Genomic DNA, 10,266 nt, shown 5'->3' on the forward strand with positions numbered 1-10,266 from the left:
TCATTCTCATCATGTGACACTTATCAGAAGAGGCACCCATGCCTAACATGGTGCTGCAGCCCTGGTTGGACCACTGTATTCTAGGCAGGCAGATGAAATAGAGATGGGCCAGAGAAGTAGGTAAAGGGGTTAATGAGTTTCCCTAGAAATTCACTTCAAACTTACTGGTGGAAGTAACAGAAACTGGCAAGAGAGACCAGGAAATACAATCGTCCAGCTGACTACATGTAGCTCTACATAAAACCAGTGTTTTTGTTAATGAAGAGCAAAGGGGAGCAAATGTAAATGACCGTGAGTTTCTGCCATTCTCAGCCCCAGTAAAGATAAGACTATCTGATGCTGGGGAGAGAGATGTTAGGAAGATTCCAAGTCCCCAGGAAAAAAACTGTTGGGAGGGAGGCCCTTGGCCTTGGACTGGCTGTTTTGGTTTGAGTCCCATCAGCCTCTCCTAAGCTCACAATCGGGCTTTTGGAGCTGGTTGTCCTAAGTGAGGCTGGCAGGCCTAGTTTTTGACCAGGATTTGGTTATTTGAAAGGAGGCTTACAAAGGAGATGCTTGTTTTAACTTAGCTATAAGTCCTGGAAACTGCATCATCAATGTGCCAGGCCAGATATGCCCCCTGATACAATAGTGGCATGACTGTTATGAGGCATTATCAACTGCCTTTTTTTTTCTTTCTTAAACTGTATCTGAGGGAACTCATACCTATAACTTTAAAACAGTTCTAAAGTCCAGGGCTGAAGGGGTCATAGGGCCCCTAGGCAACCTAGGGTTGTTGGTTTGCTAAATGGACATGATGTTAAATCACTTTCTAAATAGTTTCATTTGTACCTATAGATTAGTGCTGCTGTCTGCCTTGGCCAGAGTAGCTTCTGGCGGAAGTAAACAATGGTTACTGTGGAGATTCATAACCCATAGACGTCCTGAGAATAAGTGACTGACTGTTGACAGCTCAGTCCTAGATAGGACATCCAAATAACCCCAAGTCCCAAGCCTCCGGGAGCATCACAGGGGGATGGGAAGGGTGTAAGAGCTAGTGGAGCACCATGAAACACTGTCCTCTGGACATGACCTGGCCACTGACTCATGAACTCATGGCGGCTCTGATTTATCACCTGTGCGAGATCTGTACAAGATGGAAGCTGTCAACATTCTATCACGGATATGAGAGGGGCTCATGGGGCTCTACCCCCAGCCGAGGAGCCTTTATCAGATGCTGAGGGAGCGGGAGTCATTTTCTTCATTGGTGTAGCCATTAGTAAATCATTCGTGCTTTAGTAAATCACCACCCCCCCCCCATTCTCGATCACAAAAGCAAACCTAATTAACCTCAGTGGGTCACATGTGAGAGAGAACAACGATAAAAGGCCATGGAGATAGGAGAAGGACTTGATAGGAAGAGGAGGGGGTTCAGCGGAGTGGGAGAAGGATAGAAGAATATAACAGGGAGCTTGAAAGTGAACGGAATACATTATACATGTAATGAAACTCACACAATAATGTCAACAATAACGATAAGAATAAAAGAGGTGCTTGCTTCGCTGAGGAGCATAGCTCGGAAGGGGGCTTTGTGGCATGTATTTAAGAATGGCTGTTTGGCCCCTAATAATTACCATCATCCTAGCAACACTTTGCTCCCTACATCTGGAACAGATGGACAAAGGAAGAGAAGACATTTCTCCTTCCCTGGAAAAGCTATACAATTGGGAAAGATGTAGGAGGGTGAATTGAAAGTCTGTCTGGTTAGGACCACAGGGAGGGGTGTGCTTGGTGCAGGTTATTTCTCTTAGTTCTTGGCACCTTGACACAAGGCGGTCTGTCTAACTCCAGCAGACATCTGTAGTGGACTCTCAGTCCTTCTCCAAGGGTCTGCTATAAAAAAGCCTTCCTTAGTTACTCTCCCCTATCCTCACTACCCAGACCCTATCTTAGGAGCCTTCTTGCAACTCTCTGATGGTCTCATATCTCCATTACCATATTCATCATGTTGTTTAAAATCTCTTCCTCGCCAGGGATGTCATTCTCTAGTGGTAGAGAAGGGAGAATATTTCATGTCATGTACTTCTTAGTGGGGCTCGGTTTGTGCCTGGTGGGGATGGATAAAGTTTATTTATTTTTTATTAATTTTTTCTGTTTGGTGTTTTGATACAGGGTTTCTCTGTGTATCCCTGGCTGTCCTGGATCCTCCGGCCTCTGCCTCCTGAGTGTTGGGATTAAAGGCGTGCACCATCACCGCCCAGTTTATTTTTACTGAAAATAGGTTCTTTTCTCACATAATATCCTGATTACAGTTTCCCCTCCCTCTACTCCTCCCAGTTCTTCACCTCCTCCCCTCCCTTCCAGATCTAATCCGTTACTATCTTTTATTAGAAAAGAACAGTCTTCTAAGATGATATTAAAATATGACACAATAAACTACAGTAAGATGGCTAGGCTGTAGTGGCTCATGCCTTTGATCCCAGCACTCGGGAGGTAGAGGCAGTTGGATCTCTGTGAGTTCAAGTCCAGTCTGGTCTACAGAGCTAGTTCCAGGACAGCCAGGGCTGTTACACAGAGAAACCCTGTCTTGAAAAACCAAATACATATATGAATATAAACATATATATATATATATATATGTATATGATAAAACAAAAACTATCACATTGAAGTTTAAAGAGTATTAAGGAGCACCTACTATGAGCAAGACGTTACAAGAGCAAGAAAGAAGCTAGCATGAAGAGTGACTTAGACATCAGCTTCTAGAAGCATAGAGATGGAAGACTCCACTATTGGTCTCATGAAAAAGCAGTGGTATAAGGGCCTGGGATTTTAGATTAGAAGGTAGTCTAGGAGGGTAACACAAGTTTCTGTGACAACTCACAGGAAAAGTCACACATGTAGCTGGGAAACCAGGGAGAGAAAGAACCAGGGCAAAAGAGAAAGCCCAAGCGTGTCTGGACATCAGGTGTTTGGGGTCTCAAACTGTTTCTATTTGGTTGATTTTTTTTTTTTAACAAGAGGAAACTGGTACTGTATGTGTTAGGTTGATTTCAAGGTTTGACCTCTGCCTTTCCTGGAGAAAAACTGTGCTATCATGCTCCCATGTGGCTGGAAGGTGCTGGAGAAGGTGTCAGAACTGGTCTGTGATGCTGTTAGGGGAAAAAAAAGAGGAGGCAAGAAGGTGGCTGGGCTGGGGTCTGGCATGGTTATTGCTTTGGTCCATGTATTTGGGAGGACCTTGGGAAGGAGGGCTCACATTAGGTTCTCCATTCACCCTTTCTTTTTCTGTCTCTCTTAAAATACCCCATGTTCTTGCAGCAGTGTGGCTGCTAATCTAAAATAAAAACAGCAGGAAATGTAAATGGTCAGGTTCTCCTAGCAACAGGAGCCAGCCCACGCAGGGCGTGTGGAGCAGAGCAAAACTGTCCTGTGGCTGAGATGCGGGTGGTTGGGGTGAGGAGCAAGTCTCCTCTTCCAGCTGGCCTCCTCTAACTTCTGGGAAGGACTGATTAGTAGGCAGCCACCTGCTGGGCAGAAGAAACCTCCTAGAACCTGGATTGGCAGAGGACCAAGTGTGGAGAGAAGAAGGTACAGGGTCAAGAGCAGGTGTCAGAGAACAGTGCCCTAGTGTGATAACCTTGATAACCTTCCCCAGCTGGGTGGTTGGAGCCAAATCTCTCAGAGAGCTTGCTGGAAGAGGGTTAACTCAGTGAGTAGCTAGAAGGCTGCCGGGAAGGGCCTAGGTTTGTGTGCCTGCTTCTGTGGCCCACTGCAATCAACCCACAGAGCTTTGTTATTTTTCCAAAGGTATGGAATGAAAGCAGATGTTAGGCAGTTCAGGCTCCTAAGTAAAGAAATCAACACCAGGAAACTGCAAACACTCTCTAAGACATCTGGTTTAATCCCCTGCCATGAAGGAAGAAACTGAGGTCAAGAGAGGTAAGTGAATTTCCCAGGACACAGAAGTAATTAGTAGCGGAGGAGGAATTGGAGAACAGGGTTCCAGGCTGAGACATTTCATCTTAAGTAGAAGCTGCTGACATCCCTCCTCTGCTCACAGCTTGATAATTAGAAGCCATGATAACCTTGCTGGGCCCCTGGGGGGGGGAAAAAACCAGTCATCTTAGGCACTTTCAAAAAGGCTGAAGACAATCTGAGAGATAAACTAGGGGCGGGCACGAACCCAGAGAGGTGGCATGTAAAAGCGAGAATGTGAAAGTAAAAGAGGCATTAGCAGGGGGTAATGACAAGAGCATCAGTGGTTGTTCTTGGCATGCCTTGGGGGGGGGTTCTCTCCTGGAGAAAAGGGAGGAAGACCACTTCTTTGTCCTGGACACTGGAGAAGGTGACTAGGACCTGCTCAAGAGGCCTGACCCAAATGTGAGTGAACTTGAGACAGACACTTGGAAAAGATTCGGGCTCCTTGATTCCCAGAGAGGTCCGAGTACCCTAGATGGTGTGGATCCCTGTTACATAAGCAACTCCTTTATTACTCACACCCTGGCTTGCTTCTGCAGTACTCCTACGGCATCTCACCTAGAAAACACCAGGGAGAAAAGGGTTTAGTTCCTTTTTAGCTGGATCCTGGAGACTTGGGTCCACGGTTGCCCCTACAGGTTCCAGGGGTCTATAAAATAAATGCATCAGGAAAATTGGTGTATCCAGAGCTTGATTTCAGAGCCACTGGCTTATGTGTGATCTCTCTATGCATATCTGCGTGTTTCACTTCCCAATGGATATCCCCCACAGCACCTGAGAGTGTCTTCAGTTCTTGTTTTCCTGTTCTGCCTCATCAATCCTGGCCAAAGCCCCAAATGGAGATGATCAGCTGATGACTAGAAGGAATATGGACTTTTAGTGTCTGTAGACTGACTCAAATTTTAGGTTATCAACTATGTGATCTTAGACAATTTCCCTAGCTCCTGAGTATTGGCTTCTTCAACTGTAAAATGAGAGCAATGAGTCTATTTCAAAGGTCTATGTGAAAAAAAAAAAAACAAGTATAGCCAGACACACAATAGGCACTCAATAAATATTGCTTTCTACACTTCATACTTGTGGTTGCAGCTGCTCAGAGACCAGGTGGGAGACTCAACTGTTATTGCCAAGGCAGGGAATGCTATTTTCCAGGTAGCCCAAGATGGAGCTGTGATTACAATTCTTTCTTGCATAAAAATGGCTTTGCTTTTATAACCGGCTGGATCAGCTTGGATGGGCTGATCTGCGTGTGTTAATTCTCTGTCTTGTTTTTCATCATTGTATCTCCAGTGCAGCACACATACAATAGACATTTGCTGAAGTTTCTTACATGCCAAAGGATACATCAGATTATGGACAGTCAAAAGAATAAAGCAGCAAGGGGATGTTCTATCAGCTTCAGTGTTCTCTCTGAGGCAAGGTCTAGGAAGACAACCTATCAAGCATTGACCCTTCTCTGGACAGCGCCTTCCCCCTATCAAGACAGCAGGGTTGCAAGGATTCTTTTGAGTAGATTTTGAGGAGGTAGGAGTGTGTGTGTGTGTGTGTGTGTGTGTGTGTGTGTGTGTGTGTGTGTGTGTGTGTGTGTGTACCAGCAGCACAGATGAAGACACATTTCACCGAAGTCTCTTCCAAGGAATTTGTTCTTTTCTCTTAGTTATGACTCCACACCCCCTCAACCCCAGTCTATGCCTGACTTTCTCTCCCTCTTGTACACAGCGCTGTGAGTTTGGATTTTGATCTTGCCATTTTAACTCTCGTTTCTATTACAGTGAGTAGGTTTGCGGTTTCCTTGTTGCTGGAGTTGTAAAAGTCAATGTCCCATTGCTGAGATTGTGGCTCCTGCCTCTAAAGGGGCTCTGCATTGGACCTCTGGGAAATCTCAGAGACAGTCTACCAATGGGCTTAGGTTGTGAGGTCCCCTGAGAATCAGCACACCCCTCTTGGGAAGTGTGCCCCTGCTGAGTTCACCACATCTCCCGAAGTCTCAAAAGCACCAGACTTTTGATTCCTTTCTTTTTACCTCCTGCACAAACACATTCCACTCCCGCATCAGGGATTAGAGTTCCAGACTTCCATTATGAGAAACAAGGTGTTTGACTTCTATCTGAAATAGAGGTCCTGGCTCCCAGGAATAAAGCTGCCTGTGAAACTGGTGGAAAGCAAGGAAATCATATTCCTCTTCATGGGTGGGAAATCAGGTCAGGCTCTGCCAAGGTATAGCAAACTCCCTCGGGCTGTAGAGAACACGTTCTGGTTTCTGCCCAGAAAAACTATAGAGGAAAACTGTGGCTGCCTACTACTGAGTATCGGGGGAAAAGCAGAGATATTTTTAACATACGGAATATCAGTGAACAGAATGCTAAGGAACTAGGAAACTTATTCCAATAAATACGAAGCATATGCTCTGCTCAAAGCAAACCCAGCTTTTGCTATATACAAATTTCACAAAGGAAAAATATGTCGGAAATTGCATTGTCTGATAGAAAAGTGGGCTACTATACCACTGACTGCTGGAGACCTGGGAGATGGAGTGGGAAGTGTGGCTAAGTGGGTCAGGGTGCTGCAGTCCTCAGCCATCTTGTCTTGGAGGTCTGGGCTAGTTGTGGGCCCTCTGGCACAGAAGACACCCACTCCAAACACCCTCTCTTTTGTGATGATAGGGGACTCCAGCAGCTTTCAAAGCGTCATCTCTAGCTTCTCTATTCTGAATTATCAGGCATGCAAAATGCCTGTCTTGGTGGCAGAGAGTCCCAGGTTTAGGAAAACCAAAACAAAACATGGCACTTTGGATTTTATGTGACAGGTTCTTCTTCTTGCAACTAAGGAAGGCAATTTGTATTCATCTCATTAGCGAGGCTCTAGTAATTGGGGGATATTAATTTTATTGCTAAACCTGACAAATATTTTACTCTCTCCTGTAGTGGGTAATTGCATCCCCAACAGCCTCTCCTTTGTGCTGCCAGATGGAAAGGATGTGTGTTTGCCATTTTCATTAATACAATTAGTACCTCAGCATCTCATCTGCCCCCTCTCTAGCTGTGCATTGCCTGGGTGCTAGAGGAGAGTGAGTAGGAGGAGGAGGAAGAGAGGAGGAGGCCAGCTTGCCTTGGACTTAGGTGCTGGGGAGGCTGTGCCCAGGGGTTGGCAGAGAGCTGCTGAGAACCACTGTTGAGAGCCAGCTAGCACAGCGCCTGGAGGCTGCCAAGCGCTAAACCACAACAATAACACCACCACCGCCACCACTGACAACTGTGTGGTTAGGGAGCAACAAATCATTATGCTGCCTAGAACTCCCCAGGGCATCATCACAGTCCCAGAAGGGTGTGCACTTGAGTGTGGGTGCCTCTGTCACCTTGGCTCGGGGACAGTATGATTGTTGATGCCCCTGCTGCAGCTGGCCTCTGCTTGAGCTCTGCACACTTTTCTGTCCATGCAGCAGCTCTGCAAGGAGGGCCTGGGAACATGGTTGCTAGCTCTCCCTCCTTTGGGAAATGGTACAAACACCATGCTGCCTGGGCCTCCACATTGCGACCAGATCACACTCCTTCCCGCTTTCCCACTCTGAAGGCTGTTCCGAAGTTTTACTGTGTTCTCTGCTTCTCAGCCACCACAGGCTCAGCTGATCAGAGAATCACTGATAATGCATTTCTTGGAGAGGTGGAGATGACGGCTGAAGCCATAGGGTACATGGACTTCAGCCTGTGTGTCAAGTCACAGAATGCCAAATAAAAAGGCTAGTGTCACTATGGATCAGCCTACCTTCAGTTGTTGGTCAGGGGTATCCTACCAAATAATACAGGCTATTATTGTTGCTTTTGGTTGCCCTCCTGAACCCGATGGTAAGATCTCACTGCTGAAGGCAGCACAAAATATGGCCATAAGACTGTAGTAAACTTTGTTGTTGGCCTCCAGCTTACATATAACAACCTGGAGACTTCTTAATTATGAAAGCTAGGTCTTAGCTTAGGCTTGTTCCACTAGCTCTTATAACTTAAATTAACCCATTTATATCAATCTTCATTTTGCCTTGTGGCTTTTTACCTTTCTCTCATTCTGTATATACAATTCCCACCTCACCCCATGTCTCACTGAGTCTCCTCTGTGCCTGAATTATCTCCTCCTACTTCCTCTCTCTGCCTGGAAGTCCTGCCTATACTGCCTGCCTAGCTACTGGCCATTCAGCTCTTTATTAAACCAATCACAGCAATATATTTTCACACAGTGTACAAATACCCCACAACACAGGACAATGAGAAATCAAGTTGATACTGACCAGGAAACTTCCTCCCAGAAGCAGTTTTGCAGGCTGTTGGAGTACCAAAGTCATCACAAGTCTTACCCAGTTGTGAATTATAATGGCGAACATGGCAAAATATGCTCCTGGGTGCAATGGTGGCATGAATATTATGGGGCTAACCAGCTGATTTGTGATTGAACTTAAGACCTGCTCTTCAGGAGGAAATATGTGTCTGATACTGTAAGTCTGCCTAGGAATCCATGACTGATATCCAGGGATAAAACTACTACTATTATTTTGCTGAATGGACATAGCATCAAACTAACCATCTACATTTGCCTCTCTATATCAATAGATAGATTACTGCAGTTTCTTTGTGCAATGAATGGTCATTAGTGCAAAAACTCACAACTGTTCAAAATCTAGAGAATAAATGTCTGTGGAGTACTCAGCCACAAATAAGACCTCTAACTCGCCCCTTCTCCTCCCAAGGCTCAGAGACCACTGTGAAAAAGGAGGCAGAAAGATTGTATTGAGTAATGGAGTGAAACAATGCCTTTTGGACACAACAGGACTGCTATACTCCTGAACTCGTAGCAGTTGTACTTGCTTATATAAGACCTGTTCAAAATCAAGCTGGTCAATGCTCCAGCTTGGAGGGGGTAAGAACTGACAAGCCCCTACCCTTAAATGAGAAGCTACTGACAGTTGATGGCTTCTAGGGCAGGGATAGTGTCCCACGCGATCGTCTCGCCAGCAAGAACGACACAGGACACTCGGATCCTTCTGCAGTAAAGCTTTAATGCGTCTTGAGAGAGAGAGAGCATAAGCTTACAGAGCGGAGACCCCGAGCCAAGAATCCCCGTCCCCTAATAAAGGCTGGCAACCGCCGCCTCGGACGTGTCACCCCATGATTGGCTGCAGCTCATCGGACCATATGACGCCACGGAAGAGGCAGAGATCAAGGAATGGAAAGTTACCCAGCGCCTGCGCACTAACTTGTTTACATTTGGTGCCTGCCGGATGCAGGCACCATCTTGTAATGGAGAATGCAGGGACGGCTCCCTACAGGATAGTAAATTTTATTTAATGGTGCAGTCTCTGATAGGTAAACCATGTTCCAGTGTGTGGCCCTACATTCATGGGTAGATGAGTAACACAAATTGGAATCAGTGGCCTACCAAAAAGAAGAAGGAGGAGGAGAAGGAGGAGGAGAAGAAGAAGGAGAAGGAGAAGGAGAGAAGAGAAGAAGAAGAAGAAGAAGGAGGGAGGAGGAGGAGGAGGAGGAGGAGGAGGAGGAGGAGAAGAAGAAGAAGAAGAAGAAGAAGAAGAAGAAGAAGAAGAAGAAGAAGAAGAAGAAGAAGAAGAAGAAGAAGAAGAAATGCAGGGGGCAGGAGGTAGGGGGAGTGTGTCTGAGTGGAAGTGTATCCAGGAGAGGATGAATATGATCAAATGCATTGGATGCATGTATGACATTCTCAAAATATGTATTTATTTTTAAAAAAAACCAGAAAAATAAAACCAGAAGATTTCCAAGAAAGCACGCTCACAATCCACTGTCTGTTAGCTAGTGCCCGTGGCTATCACTGATACACTGGGGACTGATGGCTTAAATGACAACTGTTTATGTCTACCAGTTCTGGAGGGTGAAAGACCAAGATCCAGGTGCTTGCTAACCCAGTGTCCCCAGAGAGGGCTGTCTTCCTGGTGTACAGACTGCAGTCTTCTCTGGGTACCCTCCCATGGTGGTGAGGTGATACAGAGTGGATACTAGCTCTATTTGCTTTTGTTTTTGCTTTGAGACAAGGTCTCACTGTGAAGCCCACATTGGTCTGAAGCTCACTGTGTAGCCTAGGCTAGCCTTAAACTTGTGAGTGATCCTCCTGCTTCTGCTTCCCAGTGTTGGGACTACAGGCATGGGTTACCAGGCCTCTCTTCTGATAAGGTCCTACCATGAGGGAATCACCCTCAGAGCTGAACTGCCTCTAAAGGCCCCGTGTTAAAATACCATCTCATGAGGAACAGGATTCAGTGCATGGGGAGACAAACAGGTGTTCCCATATATT

This window comes from Cricetulus griseus, chromosome 4, assembly GCF_003668045.3.
Source record: "Cricetulus griseus strain 17A/GY chromosome 4, alternate assembly CriGri-PICRH-1.0, whole genome shotgun sequence".
Taxonomy (NCBI): domain Eukaryota; kingdom Metazoa; phylum Chordata; class Mammalia; order Rodentia; family Cricetidae; genus Cricetulus; species Cricetulus griseus.